This window comes from Pelophylax lessonae (assembly GCF_965119305.1).
Source record: "Pelophylax lessonae genome assembly, chromosome: 11".
Lineage (NCBI taxonomy): Eukaryota > Metazoa > Chordata > Amphibia > Anura > Ranidae > Pelophylax > Pelophylax lessonae.
Genome location: NC_138778.1, coordinates 113,618,900 through 113,646,515, shown reverse-complemented (window position 1 = coordinate 113,646,515; position 27,616 = coordinate 113,618,900).

The window sequence follows — 27,616 nt, the reverse complement described above, 5'->3', positions numbered from 1 at the left end:
ACTTAGCTATTGTGCAGAATAAAGCTGTTTGGTGGAAAAAAAGGAGTGTGTTAAGGCTAAAAAGCACATATAGCTAAAGTACTAAACATTGTATGGAATCTGGGAAGAAGACCATGGTAAAATTGTGAGGTTTCATCTTGACCTGAAGTAGTGTAGGGGTTTGGTCACTTGCCTGAGTGTAACATTATTTAGCAATATATATGATGTAATCCGTTACATTTTTGAAATATAAACAAAAAAAGAAAATAAAAAAGTTAGGTGGAGATGGTAAGCCTCGAACCTACAGCAGAGGGAGATGAATTACAGACGTGATGTGTGCACTAATCCACTAGCCCACATCGCTATGTGAAACTGCTATAAGCACGAAGACATAAGTTTGCGAATTTGCGAAGCCGCGATCGTAAGTGAATACCGCTGACGGCGGAATTCATTATTGCTGTTTCACTAGCCAATTCGCTGCAGCGCCAGTTAATTGATTTGAAAGCGGCGAAACTGAAACACGTCATGGATGTCTGAAGCTGCAGTTTCTTTAAATCCGGCCGCCCGTGTGGGATTCAAATAGGTTCTGCCTACCTGATACAAGAGACTAGACGTGTGTAAAGTATAGCCTGAATTGGGTAAAAGAAAGCCTATGAGTTATCTTTTAGTTGCATAAGTATACAAAAATAGCTGTCTTAATCATATTGTTTATTATTGTGTCAATAACTTTATCTTTCTTAGTTGACTCTTGTGATGTCTTTTGGAGTCAACTTGTACTTTACCTCTTTAGTAAAGCTACTTTGGTTAAGCAAAAGTCTGTGTGTTGCACCTTGTGTCACCCAGAGGGACTGCGGTTGGAAAAAGGTAACAAGTTATTATTACTTATTGGGGTGATATATCCTGAATTGTGTTCTCCTGTAGCCATTTGGTATTATAGTCCCATTTTGTGTCAGTTGTGCCTAGGGAGGGTTCGAGCCAATTTCAGGGGTTGGTAGGCAGGGCGTAGACCCAATAATCTAATCAGCAGCTCCTGCGGGGGTGGTGCTACACGTGGGGGCTCGTCCGGGATATCTACAGTTCTGCAACAGTCCCTCTCAGTGACAAAATCCCTGTTCGCACAGAAATGGACCCTGCCGCTGCAGCCCGGTGGTGCAGAGAAGAAAATGTCCTTATTGGCCATGGTCTGGTGATTGGAATCAAAGGAGAGAACTGGACAGTGGAAAAACTACTCTCAGTTCTGAGAACATACTCAAAGGACAGGAAACTTTGGGTGATGGACATGAGGACAGATACCACCAATCAACACACCTACACATTGTGTGAATGGAAGTAGGGGGTCCCAGATCACTTCAAGGGCACCAGCATAAAAACTATAGATCAAGTAGAGTTATTCCTGATACATCCAGAAGGAAGGAGAAAAACTGTCTGAATTCATCGGGCGTCTGGATAGGATCATACATCAGATTCTGTTAAAAAAAGGGTTGGATCCCCGGAAGGTGGATGAGACTCGAGCACAACAGGTGCTGAGGGGAGCCCAACCTCTAGACCCTATTGCTATACTGTTGCGAACTCGCCAGGACGGTGGCATTCTGGAATACCCTGATCTGATCAGGATGGTCCGGGAAGAAGAGGTCATGTTGGATAACAAAAGGAAGAGCCAAGAACGGGAAACCACCGCCCGAGTTAGAGTGATAAGTGCAGAAGAAGGCGACTCACAAGTTGAGCTCTTAAAGACTCAGGTGTCACAGCTAATAGAAATGGTATCCATCCTGAACAGTCAGGCATCTGCTCTATCCAATAGAAACACAGAAGAGAAGCCCGCTAAACACTCTAGTTCCAGTGTTGAACCAGAACAGAAATCTAGGAGGCCGATAACCTGTTTCAATTGCGGCGGGGTAGGGCATGTCAGAGGAGTATGTCCCAGTCCAGAGGAGGCTGCCTCCAAACACCGAAAGCCGGCGGAAAAACTTCAGAGGGCTCCGGTGAAGGAGTCAACCAGGCGCCCAACAGTTTTAACGGACTCCAAGAGATCCCTTAAATTCAAGAGCCACAGTCAGGGAGTAAAGCCCTCTTTAAATGCCTCTCATTCCATGACTTGGGCCGATAAGAGGCGGGAAATCAATGCACATCAGGCCCAGGAGGAGATGAGGCCCAGTAGAAACTCAAAAAGGAAAGGAGTACGGGTGTAGGTAGCTGAGCCCGGCAGAAGGGCTACTCCAAAAGAATTTCCTGTCAAGCTAGTGGGGCCTTTCCCTGTAGTCTCAATCCAAGTGGAAGGAATTTATAAAAAGGCTTTACTGGACACAGGAGCCCAGGTGACTCTCCTGTATAGGGATTTCTACAATAGACACCTCAAACATCTGCCCCTGCAGAGCCTGGAAGACCTGGAGATATGGGGTATTGGAACACAAAGTTTTCCCTATGACGGGTATTTGCCAATCAAGTTAACTTTTGACCCCTCCTTGGCCGGGAAAGCCGAAACCTTCGATACTTTAGCAGTGGTATGCCCTCGCCCACCAGGGGCCAATAAGAGTTCCCTCATTATAGGGACCAACACTGACCTAGTCAGGCGATTGCTAACACAATTAGTCCAGGGACAGGATGCCCCAACTCTGAAAGTTCATCCCATGTTAAGGCAGGCCTATCAATGTCTAGGACTGGAACAGAAGGCCCCTGCCGAAGGAGTTGGAAAGATCTGGAAGCTGGATAAAACAGAGAAGGTGTTGCAGCCAGGAGAGGTGACCTGCTTGAGGGCTTCTGTCAAGCTCACTTGGAAGCAGCCAGGCCCTTTCATGGTTCTTGAATCAGGCCTATCGGAGGCACAGAAAGGGATATAAGTGATCCCCGAAGTGATCCCATTGAAGGCATTACAGAAAAGTCATGGGAAGGTTTTGGTGAGTGTCAGAAATACTGCTACTACTCCGGTGAAGGTGCCGGCCAGGGTGCTGTTGGGCCAGGTGACCCCGGCCACCCCAGTTGCCCCATCGGATTTGAAGAGGGAAGACGGGGGCGAAATCACCATAGAGGAGCTCTGCTCTGGAAATACGGCCCTCCCACCGGAATGGAAGAAGAGAGCCAGGGCCCAACTGATTCGATGGAAAGAAATATTCTCTAAAGATGAATTCGATGTGGGGTGTGCAAAGAGTGCCACCCATAATATCCGCCTACATGAAGATAAACCCTTTCGGGAGAGAGTCCGACGGGTTCCCTTGGGTGACTTAGAAGATCTACGGGAGCAGTTGGGGGAACTCAAGAGAACAGGGATTATTCGAGAATCCAGGAGCCCGTACGCTTCTCCAATAGTGGTAGTCCGGAAGAAAACTGGGTCCCTGAGGCTCTGTATCGACTACCGAACACTGAACAGAAGGACTATTCCAGACCAGTATACCACCCCCCGGATTGAAGACGCTTTACAAAGTTTGTCAGGGGCCAAGTGGTTCAGTGTGATGGACTTGAAGAGCGGATACTACCAGATCCCCATGAACCCTGAGGATAGGGAGAAGACAGCCTTCATCACCCCCGTGGGGTTCTTTGAGTTTAACCACATGCCTCAAGGGTTGTCAGGACCCCCAGCCACCTTCCAAAGACTGATGGAGAGAACTGTTGGAGATATGAACCTGATAGAGGTACTGGTATACTTGGACGATATTATTGTGTTCGGCAGAACCCTAGAAGAGCATGAAGAGAGGTTGGAAAAGGTCCTAAAGAGGTTATATGAAGAAGGCCTGAAACTTTCTCCGGAGAAGTGCCAGTTTTACCAGTCCTCGGTCCATTACCTGGGTCACATTGTGTCTGCAGAAGGAGTGTCCACCGACCCAGAGAAGCTGGATGCTGTTACTTCCTGGCCGAGGCCCACAAATGTGACTGAGCTCCGATCATTCCTGGGTTTCTGCTCCTATTACAGGAGATTTGTGGAAGGGTTTGCCAAAATTGCCCGACCCTCAATGAATTACTCAGAACCGAAGGGGAAGATGATGTTCCAGAACTAGTCAAACCAGTGAAACCCGCCATGGGGCCTAGAAAGCCTAAGGAATCTATTCAGGATCAGTGGACCTCGAAATGTGAGGAAGCCTTCATTCAGTTGAAGAGCCTGACCACTGCCCCTGTGTTGGCCTACGCAGACCCCTCAAAACCCTACGAACTACATGTCGATGCCAGCAGAGATGGGCTAGGTGGGGTGTTGTACCAGGAGCATGATGGTCACCTGCGGCCCGTTGCTTATGTGAGCAGAAGTCTGATACCTTCCGAGAGGAATTACCCCACACACAAGCTCGAATTTCTGGCCTTGAAGTGGGCTGTAGTAGACAAACTGAGAGATTACTTATATGGAGCAGAATTCATAGTCAAAACGGATAATAATCCACTTACCTACCTGCTGACCACTGCCAAACTGGACGCTACAGGACATAGGTGGTTAGCCGCTCTCTCTAGCTTTATGTTCAGTTTAAAATACCGACCAGGAGTTGGGAATAGGGATGCAGACGCCCTCTCAAGAAGGTCTCATGCCCCCAACGATCCTACTGAAGAATGGGCCCACTTGACCTCGTGCGCGCCCTATGTCAGGGAACGGAATTTCGATCCAGTGGAGGAGCAAGAGCCGAAGAGATTGGGGTCTTAGCTGTTGGAGTACCCAGGTGTTATTGCAGGGTGACCCAGGTTGAAGAAGAAGGTTTGCCTAGGCTATCAAAAGGGGACTTGAGGAAGGAACAGTTAAAAGACCCTTTGGGGAAACTTTTGCTGAAGGCCATGGAGACTCAGCGCCCTGAGCTGCTTCTAACAGACTCCCCTCGGGAAGCCCGATTGTTGCATAAAGAATGGGACCGGCTACAGATACGCCAAGGGGTGGTCTACCGAAGGGGCCCCTCTGATGATCTGGAAGAGGAGTGGCAACTGTTCCTACCAGCTAAATTCAGGGAAGGAGTCTTGGCTGCTCTCCATGACAATCATGGTCATCTGGGGCCTGAAAGGACTTTCCAACTTGTGAGAGACAGGTTTTACTGGCCCTGTATGCGGGGTGAAGTTGAAGGATACTGTCGTTCTTGTGCTCGCTGCATCCAGAGGAAAACTTTGCCATGTCAAGCAGCCCCAATGGGCCATCTGCAAAGTCAGGGGCCTATGGAACTGGTGTGCATTGATTTCCTTTGCCTGGAGCCTGACTTGAGTGGTCAAGGGAATGTCCTTGTGGTAACAGATCATTTCACCAGATACGCCCAGGTGTTTCCAACAAAAGACCAGAAAGCCACAACTGTGGCCAAAGTATTAGTGGAAAAGTTCTTTGTGCACTATGGTTTACCGCAACGCCTCCATTCAGATCAGGGAAGAGACTTTGAAAGCCGGCTGATTAAGAAGTTGCTAGACTTGTTAGGCATCCAAAAGACTAGGACTACTCCCTACCACCCACAAGGGGATGCTCAGCCTGAACGGTTTAACCGGACTCTTTTGAACATGTTGGGGACCCTGAGCTCAGAAAAGAAAGAGCACTGGAGTAAACATGTAGCTGCCATCGTACATGCCTACAATAGTACTGTCAGTGATGTTACAGGATACTCCCCATACCGATTAATGTTCGGGCGGGAGGCTCGGCTGCCAGTGGACTTGGCTTTCGGCATATCACCTGATCACACCTCAGCAGCATCTCACAAGGGGTATGTGGACCGGTTGAGGAAGAGCCTAAAAACGGCCTACGAAAAAGCCCAAGTCTCATCTGATCAACGGGGGCTGAGAAATAAAAGAAACTTTGACCTGAAAGTTAGGATCCAGGATTTGCAGCCAGGGGATAAAGTGTTGTTGAGGAACTTGGGTATCCCTGGGAAACACAAGTTGGCTGACCGTTGGAAATCCCAGCCCTATGTCATCTGTAAGCAGCTGCCAAACCTTCCTGTGTATCAGATTAGGCCGGAAGGGAGAGTGGTCCCACTGAAGACTTGGCATAGGAACCACCTATTACCTCTCTCAGAAGCAGTTCGCCTACCTCCTGACCCAGTCTCACATGAAGTCCCTTCAACGTCTCAAGGGCACAGGTCAGTTACCAGATCTCAAACAGCATTTCCAGATGTGAGGGATGGAGATTCTCCAATTGAAGATCTAGAAGATGAAGAGGAGGTACCTGATTGGATGTGGTCATCTCAGTTACCAGAACCCACGACTGCGTACCTGTCTTCATCCGAACTGGTTGAAAGAGGAACCCTTCTGGGAAGAAGCTCCTGAATTTGTGCCTTTCCACATGCTTACAGAAGAAGTAGCTGATGGTGAAGATCCTGAGGAGGAGGTTGCACCTTTCTCTGAAGAAGAATTAACTGCTTCTGAAACCCCAGAGTCCAATGCGTTGGGACAAGAGGAGGAAGCTCTTGAAGAATCCCCAGGAGCGGCTGGTTCCAGCACTTCTAAGATTGTGACTCCCAAAGAACAGAGGGAAAGAAGAGTCATTCACCCACCCAAAAGACTAACTTACGACCAATTGGGTGAATGCTCGGAAGAAGCTATCTTTACTTCCAAACGATCTCTTGATCAGCCTAGTTCTTCCACCGCGGATTTGGTGGAGGACAACCCTAGCTCACCCCCAGGCACATCTGTACAAGCCACCCAAGTCTCGGGGGTCTGTGAACAGAATTACCTTTCCTTCCCCAACAATTGGTGGGAGGTTCCTATGTCGAACCTGTGTTGTAATATGCAGTTGTTAAGTTATAACTCTGCTTAAGAAAAGGAAGATGATTCCCTGTTATGCATATGTTAATGTTCTTTTTGTGTACTGCCAACATATGCACTGGAGTACATGCTGTTGTCCTCTTTGGGGACCAAAGTTTCTCAAGTGGAGGGAGTGTGTAGCGAGGTTTTCCTCTTATACAAGTTGTAAAAGACTGCTGCTGGACATTTTAAGGAACTCGGCTCCATCTAGATGGAGCCGAGTTCCTTAAAATGTCCACACTGCAGCTTTGTGATTTTCATCAGAAGTTTCTAGTGGCCAAACTGCCACACTGCAGCTTGGTGATATTAATCAGACGTTTTTATACTACGATACCCACAATTCAGTTGGAATACCAGGGTGCATTGCTTCATCGCACAGCCTTTTGGGTGAGGCTTTATAAAGGAAGGGAGGAGCCAGGCTCTCTCTCTGGGCTCCTCACACAACAACTAGAAGGAAGCAAGTGCTGTGGGCTGATGCTGCGGACTAGGCCTGAAGCCTGGGCCTGAAGTGACTGAGTGGAAGCATTTCATCTTCAGTAAAGGAGCCTTCCCAGAGAACCCATTGATGCTCTGCAGAGACTGGTGTTGCCCACATCTAACCACAAGCGCGGCTGGTGACAGAAATCGGAGGTGGAGAGCTCCTGAAGAAAGAGGCTGTTTGGTGAGCACGGCACATGCCCAAATCTGATTCTCGCTTGGAAGAAAGTAACTTTAGCCGGTGCTAACTACACTTCAGATAGTACGCAGTACACTCAGTGGCCTAGTGAACCTTCCAGGAGACTAAGCATTTAAATACAAGTACATAAGGTGTCAGGGGACTATATATGCACCACTAAGAAGATTCATACGCCCAATTACGCAGTAACATTGCGGGTGATTGTAACCTTTTTTTTCTCACCCTTTTTGAATATATATCCTTACTTTTGGATTACAAATAGCTTGTGCACCAACGATTGCTAGCGAAGATTCCAAACCAAAAGGAAGGAACTGTGTGTGGGATTTAAATAGGTTCTGCCTACCTGATACAAGAGACTAGACGTGTGTAAAGTATAGCCTGAATTGGGTAAAAGAAAGCCTATGAGTTATCTTTTAGTTGCATAAGTATACAAAAATAGCTATCTTAATCATATTGTTTATTATTGTGTCAATAACTTTATCTTTCTTAGTTGACTCTTGTGATGTCTTTTGGAGTCAACTTGTACTTTAACTCTCAGTAAAGCTACTTTGGTTAAGCAAAAGTCTGTGTGTTGCACCTTGTGTCACCCAGAGGGACTGCGGTTGGAGAAAGGTAACAAGTTATTATTACTTATTGGGGTGATATATCCTGAATTGTGTTCTCCTATAGCCATTTGGTATTATAGTCCCATTTCGTGTCAGTTGTGCCTAGGGAGGGTTCGAGCCAATTTCAGGGGTTGGTAGGCAGGACGTAGACCCAATAATCTAATCAGCAGCTCCTGCGGGGGTAGTGCCAGGGGTCGAGTCCTGCAGGAACGCATGGGAACGGCGTCCCCGCACTATTTCCACAGCGGGAACGCCGTTCCCATTGCTCCTCTGACCTCCTGCAGGACCAGGCCAGCCAGAGCTTACAGTGCAGGGCAGGCAGGCAGCCGCAGCGTCTCGCCGATCGCAGCGCCTCTCTCTGCAAACAGGTCGGCGGAGGGGGAAGCGCACAGCGGATGACGTCACGAGCAGGAGAGTCAGCTGCCCAGCAACAAGAACCACCAGCCAGTCACAGGCCCAGCCCAGGCCTAGAGCGCGTGCGGAATGGCGTGGGCGTGGCCTGACTGGATCATTGAATCGATGATCGCTTGGTGAGGCGGCGGTGAGTGAAGCGAGGCAAGGAGAAGAAGGCAGCCGGAAGCAGAGACAGAGAGCAGCAGCATATCCACAGCATCCAGAAGAAGAAAACTCCAGCAGTCAGAGGAGCAGGCCAGTTTTAGCAGTGGCAGCCTGCCTGGGAGGTGAGTCACTGGAGCAGTGAGTCTCCACAGTCCACTCACTGCACATTTGCCTCCCATACTGTCCCTCACACACTGTAAAATTCTGTCAGCATGTCAGCCACATTGTCATTTTCAGGGGTGTGTGCTCACACACCCCTGAAAATGACTGTGTTGCTGACATGCTGACAGAATTTTACAGTGTGAGGTTGGTATGAGAGGCAAATGTGCAGTGAGTGCACTGTGGACTCACACTGCCAGAAGAAAACTGCAGCAGTCAGAGGAGCAGGCTGGCTTTAGAAAGTGGCACTGTGGCTGTGTGGCAGCCTGCCTGTGAGTGGGAGGTGAGTCACTGGAGCAGTGAGTCTCCACAGTCCACTCACTGCACATTTGCCTCCCATACTGTCCCTCACACACTGTAAAATTCTGTCAGCATGTCAGCCACATTGTCATTTTCAGGGGTGTGTGCTCACACACCCCTGAAAATGACTGTGTTGCTGACATGCTGACAGAATTTTACAGTGTGAGGTTGGTATGAGAGGCAAATGTGCAGTGAGTGGACTGTGGACTCACACTGCCAGAAGAAAACTGCAGCAGTCAAAGGAGCAGGCTGGCTTTAGAAAGTGGCACTGTGGCTGTGTGGCAGCCTGCCTGTGAGTGGGAGGTAAGTCACTGGAGCAGTGAGTCTCCACAGTCCACTCACTGCACATTTGCCTCCCATACTGTCCCTCACACTGTAAAATTCTGTCAGCATGTCAGCCACATTGTCATTTTCAGGGGTGTGTGACTCACACACCCCTGAAAATGACAATGTGGCTGACATGCTGACAGAATTTTACAGCTGAACTGCTCCACTTACCTTACCTGACACTTCTAAAATTGATGTCCCCAGGCCTGCTCCTTGTGTGCTGGCTGTGTCTGGCTCCTTTGCTGCGTACTGCTGCCTCGCCTTACCGGTGACTCCACTGATGCTGTCCACACACTCTGGGCCTTCAAATGCAGAAACATGAAATATTTGTGAATCGTGACTGATGCCCTTTGTCAGGAATATTTAATGTTTATGTGTTTATTTGGCCAATTTGTCACGAATGTTTCATGTTTAAGCATTTGAAGGCCCAGAGCGTGTGGACAGCATCTGCGGAGTCACCGGTAAGGCGAGGCAGCAGCACGCAGCAGAGGAGCCAGACACAGCCAGCACACAAGGAGCAGGCCCGGGGACATCGATTTCAGAGGTGCCAGGTAAGTGGAGCAGTGAGTCCACTGCACATATGCATTCTCGTGCCACCCTCAGACCCCTTACAATAAATATTGCATTGTGTTTTCTGTGAAATATATGAGCGTAAATTTTTTTTGGGGGGGGGGCGGGTGTATCTTGGGTGAGTTCCCACACTTTTTTCCCCAGGACTTGACCCCTGGGTGGTGCTACATAAAAATATCTTCCTCTCTCTCTATCTCACTCCTTCTCTTAACCCCCAAATGAGAAAGGATGTGATGTCAGAGGTAATAACCTGCAAAACACAAGGAAATTCCGTCTGCATGAAATCACAAGTCAATGTACATTATGTTGTCAGGAGTATTGGGACGCCTGCCTTTACTCACACATGAACTTTAACCACTTGCCGACCGCTCACATTGACTGTACTGTGGCAAAGTGGCTTGTTATCGTCCAGCGACGTAGACCTATGTCGCTGGACTCCTCCCCTTATGGTCGGCACGCCACCGGAGGCTCGATCCCGCTGTATTCAGTCACAGCGGGAGTCGGACCAGGGGAGGAGAGGCGGTGATCACCGCCGCTCTTCCCCGATAGTCGGTGATCGAGTCTGGAGTTCAGCTCGCTTCTGTAAACAAAGTGGGCGGACCTCCTAAGTGACAGGCAGGGACAGATTACAGGATTCAGCATAGCTGAACCTGCGATTTGTCCCTGTGTCACACAGTCCCCTCCCCCCACATACGTCAGTAAGCACCAGGCATACATTAACCCCTCCCTCTCCAATAAAAATTAACCCCTTCCCTGCCAGTGTCATTTTTAGAGTAACAGTGCATATGTATAGCACTGATTACTGTAGTAATGTCACTGGTACCCCCAAAAGTGTCAAAAATGTCAGTTAGGGGTCCGATCTGTCGGCCGCAATGTCGCAGTCCCGCAAAAAAAAAAAAAAAAATTGCAGATGGCCGCCATTACTAGTTTAAAAAAAAAAAACAGTAAAAATGACATAAATTTCCTGTAGTTAGTAGCTGCGATAACTTTTGCACAAACCAATCAAAATACGCTTATTGTGATTTTTTTTTTTACCAAAAATATGTAGCAGAAAACAAATTGGCCTAAAATGTTAAAAAATTTTGATTTTTACATTTTTTTTGGGGAATTTCATATTAAAAAATGTGAAAAATACTGTTATTTTGCTTTTTTTGTTTATAGCGCAAAAAGTAAAACTCGCACAGGTGATCAAATACCACCAAAAGAAAAAAGAAAGAAAAGGAAAAAAGGACATAAATTTAATTTGGGTACAGCTTCGCACGACTGCGCAATTGTCCGTTAAAGTAACGCAGTGCCGAATCGCAAAATATGGCCTGGTCAGGAATGGGGTAAAATCGTCCGGTCTTAAAGCAGTTAAAAATACGCTCATTGAGAATTTTTTTGTCAAAGACATGTAGCTAAATACATTTTGGCCTAAATATATGACAAAAATCGAATATATTGGATATTTTTTAACTGTCAAAGTAGAAAAATATTTTTTAAAAATTGTCGCATTTTTTTATTAATATCGCAAAAAATGAAAAGCGCAGAGGTGATCAAATACCACCAAAAGAAAGCTCTGTTTGTGGAAAAAAAAGGACGTAAATTTTGTTTGGGTACGGTGTTGCATGACCGCACAATTGTTAGTTAAAGTCGCACAGTGCCGAGTTGCAAAAAGTGGCCTGGACGTAAAGCAGGAAAATCCTCCGGTGGTAAAGTGGTTAATGGCATCCCAGTCTTAGTCCGTAGGGTTCAATATTGAGTTGGCCCACCCTTTGCAGCTATAACAACTTAAACTCTTCTGGGAAGGCTGTCCAGAAAGTTTAAGAGTGTCCATGGGATTGTTTGACCATTCTTCCAGTTCCGCATTTGTGAGGCCAGACACTGATGTTGGAGAGAAGACCTGGCTTGCAGTCTCCGCTCTAATTCATCCCAAAGGTGTTCTATCAGATTGAGGTCAGGACACCCCAAACTCGCTCATCCTTGTCTTTGTAGACCTTGCTTTTTGCACTGGTGCACAGTTATGTTGGAACAGGAGGGGGCCATCAACAAACTGTTCCCACAAAGTGGGGAGCATGAAATTTTCCAAAATGTTCCCTTCACTGGAACTAAGGGGCCAAGCCCAACCCCTGAAAAACAACCCCACACCATAATGCCCTCTCCACCAAATGATTTTGACCAGTGCACAAAGCAAGGTCCATAGACATGGATGAGTTTGGAGTGGAGGAACCTGACTGGACTGCACAGAGTCCTGACCTCAACCTGATAGAACACCTTTGGGATGAATTAAAGCGGAGGCTGCGAGCCAGGCCTTCTCTCCAGACGGGGATGCCATTAAAGTTCATGTGTGTGTAAAGGCAGGCGTCCCAATACTTTTGGTAATATAGTGTGTGTCATTGGATGGCAATGCACATCCATTATTGCAGCATTTTTATGTATGTTGATGTGCAATCAGGCCCTTAGGGCCCCTATGGGGTAAAGAGTTAGAGAAAGGCTGATCTACAAAGAACTCTAGCAAACAGTTATACAGTGGAGTCAGCTTAGCAAAGAGAGTGGGGGAGGGGATGAAAGAAAGTATTTCCCTTCTACATATAGAAATCAGCTGACAGGAGGGGGAGTGGGGGATGGGTGTGCCAACATTTCTCTACACAAAGGACTCACAGCAGAGAGAATGGGGGAGGGGTCAGTTCAACACTTCTTCTTTAACCTGTTATGGACCGCCCACCATAGCTATACTGCCGCAGGCAGCCCACCTGTGCGAACTGATGTAGCCCTATGTAGGTCGCACCCCTGCTGCTGGGCAGCAGGGGCTCCGATGCACGAGGATGGTGGCTTTGATTGCCACCCATGATCGCTCACTAATGAGAGAGAAGGACGGTCAGCTTTTGTAAACACAGCTGACCATTGTTCTCTCTGGAATGATCACAGAGCTCCTTCTATATAGGATCACAGGTCTTGAATCAATGGGAGTGGGGGAGGGGATGAAGGAAAACATTTCCCCTCTACATACAGGAATCAGCTGACTGTAACGCTCCTGCGTTTTTGTAGTAGGCTGGATATGCAGCTGCAAAATCTCCACTCAGTAGTCATGTAGAGATGTGTTGAATAACCAGATCCAACTCTCCAGACTCCAGAGATGTATCATTCCACCCTGAATCAAGGGTCCATCTTTTGAACTCTGCTACAAAGTCTTCTACTGGTCTCCGTCCTTGTTTTAAAGCCCTTAATTGAATATCAGCAGTACTCTGCCTATTGGGGTCTTCATATAAACTAGCGAGTTCTGCTAGAAATAAGGAATAGGAGTTGAGAATCTGATCATTTTTCTCAAAGAGAGAGTCTGCCCAGGCCCGGGGATCACCCGTTAAGTATGAAATAACGGTACAGACTTTAATCTGATCAGTAGAGTATGTACGAGGTTTTAACAAAAAAAGCAATTGACATGCGTTTTTGAATTCACGAAATTTTTTCCGATCACCTGTAAACACTAGGGGAGGGTTTAGTTTAGGTTCAGGGGGCTGAACAGTAGTAAGCCGTGAGAGATGGGTTACCTGCTGCGTCAGAGTCTGATTCTCTTCTTTTACTTCAGTAAGAGCAAGTATTAACGCATTTACTTGTTGTGTTAATTGTGTCACTTGAGTGGGTAATTCTGCTGAATCCATTTTTTCTTTTCTGGTTCGTTCAATCTGTAACGCTCCTGCGTTTTTGTAGTAGGCTGGATATGCAGCTGCAAAATCTCCACTCAGTAGTCATGCAGAGATGTGTTGAATAACCAGATCCAACTCTCCAGACTCATCACTGTGGGCCTGTCAGCTTCAACATACAGATATATACACACTCAATAAGATGTTCCTGGAGTGGTAGAATGTATATGACAGTATGAAGGTGTTGTGCTGAAGGGACAGGTGTGAACAGTGATAGAGATGGTAAGTACTTGATGGGTTTGTTCAGGAGAGTACTAGATGGTATTAGGTAGAGTGCAGATAGGTTAGTAATCGAGTACGGTGACAGGTGGTAAGGACAGCAGATGACAATTACAGGATAGACTAACCCAGTGCAAGGATAGATGGTAGTAGACTCAAGAGCTAGCAATCTATGTAGCAGTGCAGATGATAGATGGTAGTAGACTTAAGAGCAAGCAATCTATGTAACAGTGCAGATGATAGATGGTAGTAGACTCAAGAGCTAGCAATCTATGTAACAGTGCAGATAGTAGATGGTAGTAGGCTCAAGAGCTAGCAATCTATGCAACAGTGCAGATGATAGATAGTGTAAGTAGGTTATGGAGGATTCCCCTGTGGGGTACTTATCACTAGTAAATGTTAGTAGTAGAGGGGTCCAGTAGAGAGGGGAAGATCCGGTAGCGAGATACAGGGATCAGTAGCGAGGTTCTGGTCTGCTCCAGGTAGAAGCAACCAGCTGGAGGTCCCGACAGCAAGACAGGCTTGAAAGCATGTGGATACACAAGGCAGGTTGAACGAACGATGTGAGTGAGAACGCCGGTTGAAATAGCCGCTCTGCGGCGCTCAGCGATGACATCATCTGTCTTAAAGGTGTATGCGTACCACCTAGTAAGAAAGGTGGGACGCATATTTGGAAGGAAATAAATTATTAAGGGTACCAGAGGTACCAGAATCTTACAGTACCCCCCCTTAAGGCCGGCTCCGGAAGGCCTATAGCACTGGTTTCTCTGGGTATTTCGAGTGAAACCTTCGTATAAGCCTAGGTGCGTGAACATCAGAGGTATCCACCCAGGTGTCGTCTTGGGGTCCATAGTTCTTCCATCTTATGAGATACTGGAGTCTTCCTCTATGGATGCGAGAATCCAAAATCTCTTTGATCTCATATTCTTCTCCGCCTTCAACTTGTATTGGAGGTGGAGGCAAGATGGTAGGCCTTATTCCTTGGTTAGGAACATGGGGCTTCAGTAGCGACACATGGAAGATGGGATGGATCTTAAGATCTGCTGGTAAGGTGAGCTGTACTGCAGCTTTTCCAATAAGTTTCTTAATTGGGAAGGGTCCCAAAAATAGAGGTCCAAGTTTTTTGCTAGGGATCTTTAATCTTAAGTTTCTTGTTGATAGCCAAACAAGGTCCCCAATAGCATACTGAGGAGAAGGTCTTCTACGAAGGTCGTAGTACCTTTTTTGTTGACTATGAGCGTGTGATATAGTGGTATTGAGCAAACCCAGAGAGTCTTTTATTTGGGTAAGATAATCCGAGGCTACTGGGCTACTTGATGGCAGGATGCGTGGTGGAAGAAGAGTGGGATGAAACCCATAATTCAAGTAGAACGGACTTTGCTTAGTAGTACTGTGGGTTGCATTGTTGTAAGCAAATTCCGCCAGAGGGAGGAGATCCACCCAATCATCCTGTAGGTATGATGTATAGCAACGTAGATATTGCTCAATGCACTGGTTGACTCTTTCAGTCTGTCCGTTGGTCTGAGGATGGTAGGGAGAAGTGAGCTTTCGCTCAATCCGTAATATTTGACAAAGTGCTTGCCAAAATTTAGAGATGAACTGTGAACCACGGTCGGACAAAAGAGTCTTTGGAATTCCATGCAACTTGAACACATGTTTCATCAGTAGTTCCGCTGTTTGTTTAGACGAAGGTAGTCTACGGATAGCAATGAAATGTGCCATCTTTGTCAAGTGGTCCACTGACACTAGAATGGTATTAAATCCCTTAGAAGGTGGTAGTTCTACTATAAAGTCTAAGGACACAACTTCCCATGGAACCTGGGGTATTGGTAGACTGCAGAGTAGACCAGATGGTTTTGTAGTGTCAATCTTGGACCTTGCACAGATGTCACATGAAGAAACAAATTTTTGTACAGACGTCTTCATATCAGGCCACCAAAACTGCCTGGTAAGCAAATTAAGGGTTTTCGTCATACCCATATGTCCTGCCATGGGCACATCATGTGACAACTCCAAGATCTTGGTGCGCATAGTAGGGGGTATGTAAAGTTTGTCGTTGTAATAGAGGAAGCCTTCTGCATCAGTACTCAGTTGTGGTGGAGGTGAATCCAATCCTATACTGTGCAAAATCTCTTCCTTCAAGGAACAGACAACACCAATAATACGTTCATAGGGTATTATGGGAATGGAAGGGATTTCGGCGCAGTTATCTTCGATTAATCGTGATAGCGCATCCGCTTTTTTATTTTTGTCTGCAGGCGTGTAGGTCACTAGGAAGTTGAATCTTAGGAAGAATAATGACCATCGTACCTGTCGGTGGGAGAGAGTTTTGTTAGTCTGGAGGTATTGAAGGTTTTTATGATCTGTATATATGAGTATTGGTAACTGGGTACCTTCGAATAGATGTCGCCAATTCTCCAGTGCCAGTTTTATGGCAAGCAACTCTTTTCACCCACTGGGTAGTTCACCTCTGGGCTGCTTAGTGATTTTGAAAAGAAAGCAACTGGGTGGAGTGGTGAAGTATTTGTTGGTCGTTGGGAGAGAACTGCTCCTACTGCCATATTTGAAGCATCTACCTCCAGAATATATTGGAGGGATGGGTCTGGATGGCGTAGTATGGGAGCAGAGGTAAAGCTTGATTTTAACAAGCAGAAAGCTTGATTCGCTTCTTCTGACCATTTGAATGGTTTCTTTATACTTGTCAGTTGTGTGAGAGGTCTCACAATAGCGGAAAAGTTCTTGATGAACTTCCTATAGAAGTTGGAGAATCCAAGGAATCGCTGTAATGCCTTACGAGTTGTTGGTATAGGCCAGTCCAGAATACAGGATATCTTGCTCATATCCATCTTAATTCCAGTTTTGGATATGATGTATCCTAGAAATAATATTTCTTCCTTATGAAATAAGCATTTTTTTAATTTCACGTATAGATTGTGTGAGAGTAATCTGGATAACACAAGTCTTACATGTTTTATATGTTCAGGCATAGATCGCGAATAGATAAGTATATCGTCCAGGTATACTACGACACAGACATCAAGTAAGTCTCTAAAGATGTCGTTTATGAACCTTTGGAAGGCTGCGGGAGCATTACACAACCCGAATGGCATCACAAGATATTCAAATAATCTGTATCTGGTTCTGAATGCTGTTTTCCACTCATCTCCGTCACGGATTCGGATTAGGTTGTATGCCCCTTTCAGGTCTAATTTAGAGAAGTAAGTAGCCCCACGCACTTGTTCAATGAGTTCAGGGATGAGCGGCAAAGGATAGCGATCCTTTATCGTAATCGTGTTTAATTGCCTATAATCGATAATAGGCCTAAGACTGGAATCCTTATTGCGGACAAAGAAAAGTCCTGCAGCTGTGGAAGAAGTAGAGGGTCTGATGAACCCTTTTTTCAAATTCTCATCCAAGTATTCCTTGAGATGAGAAAGGTCATCCTGTGAAAGGGGATAAACATGACCGAAAGGCAATTTGCTGTTAGGGAGTAGATCGATAGTGCAATCATAATCCCTATGGGGAGGCAACACTTGAGCATTTTTCTCAAGGAATACTTCGGACAGATCCTGATAGCATAGTGGTGCAATCTCATCTGACACCACAGACAGGATCTTTCCATAAGATGGGAGGTTACACGTAATCTCACAATAGTGAGAAGGGAAGGCCAAAGTCCGTCTTTTCCAATCTATGATTGGTTGGTGTGTGTGTAACCAGGGAAGTCCCAAAATAATGGAAAAATGGGGTGAGGATAGTATATCAAAGGTGATGGTCTCCACATGAGACTCGTTGGCAGTGGCAAGGAGTGCCTGTGTCTGGTTGGTGATTGGACCAGAAGACAATGGAATACCGTTAATGAAACTAACAGAAACAGGTTTAAGTTTTGAAATAATAGGTATTTTATTTAAGGTAACAAAACGTGTATCAATATAGTTTCCACAAGATCCAGTGTCGATCATAGCCTTGGTGGTGATCCTAGTCTGGTCCCACTGTAATGTTAAATGAACAAAAAGATAGGGGTTAGAAAAGGAAGTTGTTAATCCTCCTAGCAAGACATGTGAACACTCACCCTCTTTTTTGCGGACAAGGGGACAGACGCTTATCAAATGATCCGGGGATGCGCAGTACATGCAGAGATTTCTGGATCTCCTTCTGGCTCGTTCAGTAGTTGATAAAGGTGGGCGTATAGTTCCTACCTCCATGGGAGTAGGGTCAACGGCCGCAATCCGAGAAGGTCTAGTTAATGGCATTCCCATTTTTTCAGCCCTTTTTTCTCGTAGTCGTCTGTCGATGTTGATACTAAGTTGTATCAAGGCATCCAAGGTGCCAGGTAAATCCGCTCGGGCGAGCTCGTCTTTAACAGCTTCTGATAACCCGAGTCTGAATTGAGTTCGCAGAGATGTATCATTCCACCCTGAATCAAGGGTCCATCTTTTGAACTCTGCTACAAAGTCTTCTACAGGTCTCCATCCTTGTTTTAAAGCCCTTAATTGAATATCAGCAGTACTCTGCCTATTGGGGTCTTCATATAAACTAGCGAGTTCTGCTAGAAATAAGGAATAGGAGTTGAGAATCTGATCATTTTTCTCAAAGAGAGAGTCTGCCCAGGCCCGGGGATCACCCGTTAAGTATGAAATAACGGTACAGACTTTAATCTGATCAGTAGAGTATGTACGAGGTTTTAACAAAAAAAGCAATTGACATGCGTTTTTGAATTCACGAAATTTTTTCCGATCACCTGTAAACACTAGGGGAGGGTTTAGTTTAGGTTCAGGGGGCTGAACAGTAGTAAGCCGTGAGAGATGGGTTACCTGCTGCGTCAGAGTCTGATTCTCTTCTTTTACTTCAGTAAGAGCAAGTATTAATGCATTTACTTGTTGTGTTAATTGTGTCACTTGAGTGGGTAATTCTGCTGAATCCATTTTTTTTTTTCTGGTTCGTTCAATCTGTAACGCTCCTGCGTTTTTGTAGTAGGCTGGATATGCAGCTGCAAAATCTCCACTCAGTAGTCATGCAGAGATGTGTTGAATAACCAGATCCAACTCTCCAGACTCATCACTGTGGGCCTGTCAGCTTCAACATACAGATATATACACACTCAATAAGATGTTCCTGGAGTGGTAGAATGTATATGACAGTATGAAGGTGTTGTGCTGAAGGGACAGGTGTGAACAGTGATAGAGATGGTAAGTACTTGATAGGTTTGTTCAGGAGAGTACTAGATGGTATTAGGTAGAGTGCAGATAGGTTAGTAATCGAGTACGGTGACAGGTGGTAAGGACAGCAGATGACAATTACAGGATAGAATAACCCAGTGCAAGGATAGATGGTAGTAGACTCAAGAGCTAGCAATCTATGTAGCAGTGCAGATGATAGATGGTAGTAGACTTAAGAGCAAGCAATCTATGTAACAGTGCAGATGATAGATGGTAGTAGACTCAAGAGCTAGCAATCTATGTAACAGTGCAGATAGTAGATGGTAGTAGGCTCAAGAGCTAGCAATCTATGCAACAGTGCAGATGATAGATAGTGTAAGTAGGTTATGGAGGATTCCCCTGTGGGGTACTTATCACCAGTAAATGTTAGTAGTAGAGGGGTCCAGTAGAGAGGGGAAGATCCGGTAGCGAGATACAGGGATCAGTAGCGAGGTTCCGGTCTGCTCCAGGTAGAAGCAACCAGCTGGAGGTTCCGACAGCAAGACAGGCTTGAAAGCATGTGGATACACAAGGCAGGTTGAACGAACGATGTGAGTGAGAACGCCGGTGGTTGAAATAGCCGCTCTGCGGCGCTCAGCGATGACATCATCTGTCTTAAAGGTGTATGCGTACCACCTAGTAAGAAAGGTGGGACGCATATTTGGAAGGAAATAAATTATTAAGGGTACCAGAGGTACCAGAATCTTACACTGACAGGAGAGGAGTGGGGGAGGGGAGTGCAAACATTTTTCTCCACATAGAACTCAGCTCAATGCAAAGGGGGAGGTGCAGGGGGAGGGGGAGGGGCTTGTCAGATATATTTATTTAAAAGCAGAGATAATGGGGGAGGGGTCAGGTCAGTACTTCTCCTCTGAAGAGTAGACTCATTTGCTTGAAGCAATTGGAGTGGGGGAGGGGTAGGAAAGAAAACATTTCCCCTCTACATACAGGAATCAGCTGACAGGAGAGGAAGTGGGGGAGGAGCATGTCAGAACTTCTCTATACAGAAGACTCAGATAGTGGGGGAGGGGTCAGGTCAATACCATCTCCTATAAGCAATGGAGAGTGGGGGAGGGGTAAGAAAGAAAGAATTTCCCTTTTACATAGAGGAATTCGCTGACAGAAGAGAGGAGGTGCAGGGGAGGGGCGTATCTACATCAAAGTTTCAGCTCACAGCAGAGATATTGGGGGAGGGGTCAGCTCAGCACTTCTCCTCTGTACAGTGAACTCAGCTTGAAGCAATGGGAGTGGGGGAGGGGATGAAAGAAAACATTTCCCCACTACATATAGGAATCAGCTGACAGGAGAGGGAGTGGAGGAGGGGTATGTCAACATTCCTACATATAAAGAATCTCAAAGCAGATGCCAACATTTCATTACACATAGGACCCAGCTCAATGCAAAGGGGGAGGGGTGTGTCAGCATTTCTCTACACAGAGGATTCAAATAAAGGGGGCAGTACAGGTCAAGGGGGAGGGGTCAGGGGCTTTCCATTGAGGAGTCAGCTTACAGTAGAGAGAATGGGGGGAGGGGTCATGTCGGCACTTCTTCCTTAAAAAGTGGAGTCCGCTTTAAGCAATGGGAGTGGGGGAGGGGTGTGCCAACATTTCTCTATGCAGAGGAGTCAGCTCATAGCTGAGGGGGCGGGATGGGCTGAGGCAGTGAGTGGTGGTGGGGGGCGGGGAGGGGCGTGTCAGCTGTTTTTTCCACAATATAGCAGGAGCAATCACAATGATTAGAGCTGTTATACTAGAAATCCTGTTTGTCTCTCCAAAAATAAATTAAAAAAAAATCTTCCTCTCTCGCTCTATCTCACTTCTTCTCACAACCCCAAAAGAAAGGAAGTGATGTCAGAGGTAATAACCTGCAAAACACATGGAAATTCAGTCTGCATAGAAACACAAGTCAATGAATGTCAATGGAAGGCAATGCACATCAATTGTGCCAGCATATCTATGCATGTTGTTGTGCATACAGCCCCTTAGGGTCCTTCTGGGGTAAAGAGTTGGACAAAGGCTGATCTACACAGTACACATATAGAGGACTCAGCTCAGCTACTCTTGCTGGGCACAGGAATGGGCCCTGCTGTTGAAAATTCCATACAAATTTGAAATCGCATGTACTTGTCATACAGGTGCAGAAAAATTGGGCCTTGGTTGTTGGTGCTGTCTAATCCTAATCAAATCTTCTGGTCATTTGGCAGGCTTTACAGAATCAGGGAGCCCATGCAGCATAAGTTTGAGGAGGCATGAGATTCTGAGTCCTCTGGGTCACTAAGGATGACGTTGTCAGGAGCAACCTCTCCCCAGCCACAAACAACTCCTGGGGTTTCTGGGGAATGACAACCATCCCTTGAAGACTGCTGTATGCTATCCTCTACATCCATGCTGCCACAATCCTCCTCCTCTTCTACCTCTTGTTGCTTCTGTGTGTTTTGTCACCCCAAAAGAATGACATCTGCATAAAGGGGGCCTTGTGAGGAAAGTAAAGGCCCGTACACACGTACCGATCGTCGGCATACAAACGTCGGTGGACGAAGGATCTGCCGATTGTACGCGTGTTAGTATGGTGCCTCCGACAGATGTCTGCGCACAATCCGCGGACAAAAGTCTTTCGTGCAAACATGAAAATATTTGTATGCCGACACCAGAACGGACGATTGTTCGCCTGTCAGTACACAATTCGGCCGACAGACCGCAGATTTGCAAGACTGGGCATGCTCAGAAAATAGAAAACACAGGGAAAGTTAACCATTACATGACATCACTTCTGCAGTCGGCGGACAAAATTCTTGTGCTGTCCTTGTGCTGTCTTTGCACTTTTCAGCAGACACCGACATCCCGGGGAGAAAAGAGGAACATTTGTAAGCCGACCATCGGTACGTGTGTACGGGGCTTAAGTCCTCCGCTTCTACCTGCTGTTCTGCCTCAAATGCCTTGTCCATGATTTCATGAAGCGTGTGCTCCAGCAGGAAGACTAGCGGGATAGTGTCACTGATGCATGCATCGTCCCGACTCACCATCCTTGTGGCCTCCTCAAATGGTGACAGGACAGTGCATGCATCCTTTATCAGCAGCCACTGGCGTGGTGAAAAGAAGCCAAGCTCCCCAGAGCCTGTCCTTGTGCCATACTCACACAGGTACTTATTGATGACCCTCTCCTGCGTGTGCAGCCACTGCAGCATAGCCTATGTTGAGTTACACCTGGTGGGCATTAGGGATGATCGAACGGTTCGGGTCGACCATCGGTTCGACCCGAACATTGGGTGTTCGAAATTTGGCAGAATTCCGAACTTTTTGCGGTAAAAGTTTGGAATTCGGTCACCAGAACCGCCCAAAATGCAATTGGTCAGGAAGTGGGCTTTAAAAGCCCGTGGTTGGCCCAGAAACGTCAGTAAAAGCCAATGAAGGGGGCAGGAGTCTGCTAGGAACGTGATTGGAGTGACTACGGGGTCCAGAGGCCAATCAGGAGTGAATAAGCCCCCCAGTATATAATATAGCCCCGCCTAACCTCTAGCACTGTAATACAGAGGCTTTTGAAGAGAGTGGAAGTGTTTCTCCTGCTGTATGGAGCTGTTCTTTTAGTGTGAGGAAAGGGATATGCAGTGTAGTTAGGGTACTATATACCACTATAATTAGATTCAATAATCTAGTTTCTGTAGGGATACTTTTAAGTGTCAGGGTGACCGGAGTTTATGGGTGACCTAACTCTGCCATACCAGGGTGACTGAACTCTGCCATGTCAGGGTGACAGTAATGTAGTTTTGCTGACTTACACCCTGTACATAGCGATCCTTACACCCTGTACATAGCGATCCTTACACCCTGTACATAGCGATCCTTACACCCTGTACATAGGGATCCTTACACCCTGTACATAGGGATCCTTACACCCTGTACATAGAGATCCTTACACCCCGTACATGGCGATCCTTACACCCCGTATATAGCGATCCTTACACCCTGTACATGGCGATCCTTACACCCCGTATATAGCGATCCTTACACCCCATACATAGCGATCCTTACACCCCGTACATAGCGATCCTTACACCCCGTACATAGCGATCCTTACACCCTGTACATAGCGATCCTTACACCCTGTACATAGCGATCCTTACACCCTGTACATAGCGATCCTTACACCCCATACATAGCGATCCTTACACCCCGTACATAGCGATCCTTACACCCCGTACATAGCGATCCTTACACCCTGTACATAGCAATCCTTACACCCTGTACATAGCGATCCTTATACCCTGTACATAGCGATCCTTACACCCTGTACATAGCGATCCTTACACCCTGTACATAGCGATCCTTACACCCTGTACATAGCGATCCTTGTACCCTGTACATAGCGAGCCTTACACCCTGTACATAGCGATCCTTACACCCTGTACATAGCGATCCTTGTACCCTGTACATAGCGATCCTTACACCCTGTACATAGCGATTCTTACACCCTGTACATGGCGATTCTTACACCCTGTACATGGCGATTCTTACACCCTGTAAATAGCGATCCTTACACCTTGTACATAGCAATCCTTACACCCTGTACATAGCGATCCTGACAGTAAATCGGATAACACACAGACCGGCAGTAGAAGAGGCAGAGCCGTTGCTTCCTGTATAGCGCCGCCTCCTGACACAGGTGGAGTAATACTAAATGTATGGGGTTGAGTCAGGGGCGGAGCCAATGGGGAGGCAGCAAAGTTAGGTTTCACCTAGGATGTCAGAAATCCTTGCACCAGCCCCTACACAGAGGACTCAGCTCAGAGCAGAGGGGGAGGTGCAGGGAAGGGGCGTGTCACCATATTTTTACATTATGGGTTCACATTACAGCAGAGATAATGGGGGAGGGGTCAGCTCAGCACTTCTCTAAACAGTGGAGTCAGTTTGATGCAATGGGAGTGGGGGAGGGGAATGAAAGAAAGCATTTTGTGCGTCTGACCGGGCTGTGCGACTTAGTGTTGTGCGTCTGACCGGGCTGTGCGACTTAGTGTTGTGCGTCTGACTGGGCTGTGCGACTTAGTGTTGTGCGTCTGACCGGGCTGTGCGACTGAGGGTTGTGCGTCTGACCGGGCGGTGCGACTCAGTGTTGTGCGTCTGACCTGGCTGTGAGATTGTGAGTGTTGTGCAACTGAGTGTCAAGTGAGTGGAGCGGAATACCAGAGGGTGAGAAGGTAGCGTTAGGAAGCCAGGAAATAGCCACATAGGATAGGCTTAAATTACTGAATCCCCATTAGATTAGATAGTAGGTACAATGCCCGGCGGGTGTGGAGATGCGACTCGGTGTACATCTTGTGATATGTATGCGTTCCTCGGTCATGTGATCGAAGGCGAATACAAATGTGCAAAATGTGAGCACGTTGCTTCCCTGGAAGCTCAGGTCCTGAATCTAGGGAAGCAGCTGGCAACACTGAGACGAATGTCCATGCCGGAGGAGAGCCAGGATTGTACCAATCAGGTGCAGGCAGGGGTCTGCACAGAGGTGGGCGGAGTATCGGAGGTGCAGGCATCAGAGCAGAGTAGAGGGGTGACAGTTAGGAGGGGTAGAAGGGAACAAGGCAAGGAGGCTGATCCTGGGCTGGAGCACCCCAATAGATACGCCCCGTTGTGTGATGTTGGGGAAACCAGTCAGGGACCAGCATTGCTGGAGCAGAGCGACGCCCCTAGCTGCCAGGGGAAGAACTCCTCCAGTGAGGCTGGGAGAAAGGGAAAGGAAAGACAGGTGCTGGTGGTAGGGGACTCAATTATTAGAAGGGCAGACAGTGTAATCTGTGACCAAGACCGTGTGCGCCGAACAGTCTGTTGTTTGCCGGGCGCTCGGGTTCGGCACATAGCGGATCGGGTGGACAGATTATTGGGTGGGGCTGGGGAAGACCCAGCTGTCATGGTACACGTGGGTACCAATGACATAGGCAGAGGAAGACGGAGAGTCCTAAACGATTTCAGGGACTTAGGCGCTAAGTTGAGGACTAGGACCTCCAAGGTAATATTTTCCGAAATACTACCTGTACCTCGAGCCACACCAGAGAGGCAGCGGGAGATTAGGGAAGTTAACGAGTGGCTGAGGAGCTGGTGTAGTAAGGAGGGTTTCGGGTTCCTGGAGAACTGGGCCGACTTCTCAGTCGGTCACCGGCTCTTTGGTAGGGACGGATTGCACCTAAATGGGGTGGGTGCAGCCGTACTGGGTGCGAGGATGGCCGAAAAGTTAGAGGGGCTTTTAAACTAGGGAATGGGGGGGAGGGTACAGATGTAGAATTACCCAGTGGAAAGCAAGTTTCAGAGGGCAGAAATGGGGGCATTAGCGATAGGGTGTGCGGAGCTCCTATACCCAGGGTGGGTACGGGGAAAAATCAAGAGAGCAGCCTAAAAACATCAAAAGAGGATAAATATAACCGATCAAAATTACGAGGTTTGTATACCAATGCCAGAAGCCTGGCCAACAAGATGGGAGAGCTGGAGCTGCTGATATTTGAGGAGGACTTAGATTTTGTGGGGATAACTGAGACTTGGTTTGACAGCTCTCATGACTGGATGGCGTCCATTCAGGGGTATTCCCTTTATCGCAGAGATAGAGAAAGTAAAAAAGGGGGAGGGGTATGTTTGTATATTAAGAACAGTATACAGGTAAATATGAGGGATGATATTAATAATGGAGCTATGGACGAGGCAGAATCCCTATGGGTAGAGCTTCAAAGGGAAGGCACGGCGGGGAAGGTAATATTGGGCGTATGCTATAGGCCCCCCAACCAGAGGGAGGAGGGTGAGGCGGACCTCATGTTACAGATAGGATTGGCAGCAAGGATGGGAAATGTCATTATAATGGGGGACTTTAATTATCCAGATATAGACTGGGCAGAAGGAACCGCACACTCAGCCAAGGCTCGGCAGTTCCTAAATGTTTTGCAGGACAATTTCATGGGTCAGATGGTGAATGCACCGACAAGAAGCAATGCGGTACTTGACCTACTGATTACCAACAATACAGACCTGATCACGGATATAGAAATACGGGACAACTTAGGGAACAGTGACCATAGGTCAATTGGTTTCAGTATTAATTACAGTAATAGGAAACACAAGGGTAATATAAGGACGCTGAATTTCACAAGAGCCAATTTCCCTAAACTGCGCTCGCTGCTAGAAAATATCAAATGGGATAGAACCCTGGGAACAAAGAACACGGAGGAAAAATGGGAGTGCTTCAAGAGCATACTTACAAGGGAGTGGGCCAGTGCATTCCACAGGGAAATAAATTTAAAAGAGCAAAACTAAACCCTGGGTGGCTAAACTCCAACATTAAAATGTATATTAGAGCTAAAGAAAAGGCCTTCAAAAAATACAAGACTGAGGGGTCATTGGCAGCATTTAAGCACTACAAAGAGTGTAATAAGAAATGTAAAGATGAAATCAGGGCGGCTAAAATAGAACACGAGAGACATATAGCGGAGGAGAGCAAAAAGAACCCCAAGAAGTTCTTTAAGTATATAAACAGTAAGAAAGCCAGGCCAGAGCACATTGGCCCCATAAAAGATGATAAAGGAAAAATGGCCACTGAGGACAGAGAAAAGGCGGAAGTGTTAAATAATTTCTTTTCTTCAGTCTTCACAAAGGAATCGGGGGGCTACACGAAACCCGCTTGTAAGGCCGAACTAAATAATACACCTCAGGAAGTGCCGCCATGGCTAACAGAGGATAGACTTAGAGCTAAACTAGAGAAACTTAACATAAATAAATCCCCGGGACCGGATGGCTTGCACCCGAGGGTTCTTAATGAGCTCAGCCAGGTGATTGCCAGACCATTATTCTTGATCTTTAAGGATAGTTTACAGACGGGTATGGTGCCAGCTGATTGGAAAAAAGCCAACGTGGTACCAATATTTAAAAAGGGGCCGAGATATATCCCGGGTAACTATAGGCCGGTCAGCCTAACATCAGTAGTCTGCAAAATTTTGGAGGGGATGATAAGGGACCACATACAAGACTTTAGTAATGAAAATGGTATTATAAGTAGAAATCAGCATGGATTCATGAAAAATCGTTCGTGCCAAACCAATCTGTTAACCTTCTACGATGAAGTGAGCTGCCACCTAGATAAAGGTAAGCCTGTGGATGTGGTGTATCTGGACTTCGCAAAGGCCTTTGACACCGTTCCTCACAAACGCTTACTGTACAAACTAAGGAAGGTAGGTATGGATCATAAGGTGAGTACCTGGATAGAGACCTGGCTCCAGGGGAGAGTCCAGAGGGTGGTGATTAATGGGGAGTACTCGGATTGGGCGGGTGTGGAAAGTGGGGTCCCCCAGGGTTCTGTCCTGGGACCAATCCTGTTTAATTTATTCATAAATGATCTAGAGGAGGGGATATCTAGTACAATCTCAGTATTTGCAGATGATACTAAATTAGGCATGCCAATATCTTCTATGCAGGATGTGGAAATCTTGCAAGCAGACCTGAACAAAATAACGGGGTGGGCAACCACATGGCAGATGAGGTTTAATGTAGAAAAATGTAAAGTAATGCACTTGGGTGCCAGAAACCAGAAAGCAAGCTATTCACTAGGGGGTGAACCTCTGGGTGAGTCTAGGATGGAAAAGGACTTGGGGGTACTGGTAGACAACAGGCTTGGCAGTGGCATGCAATGCCAAGC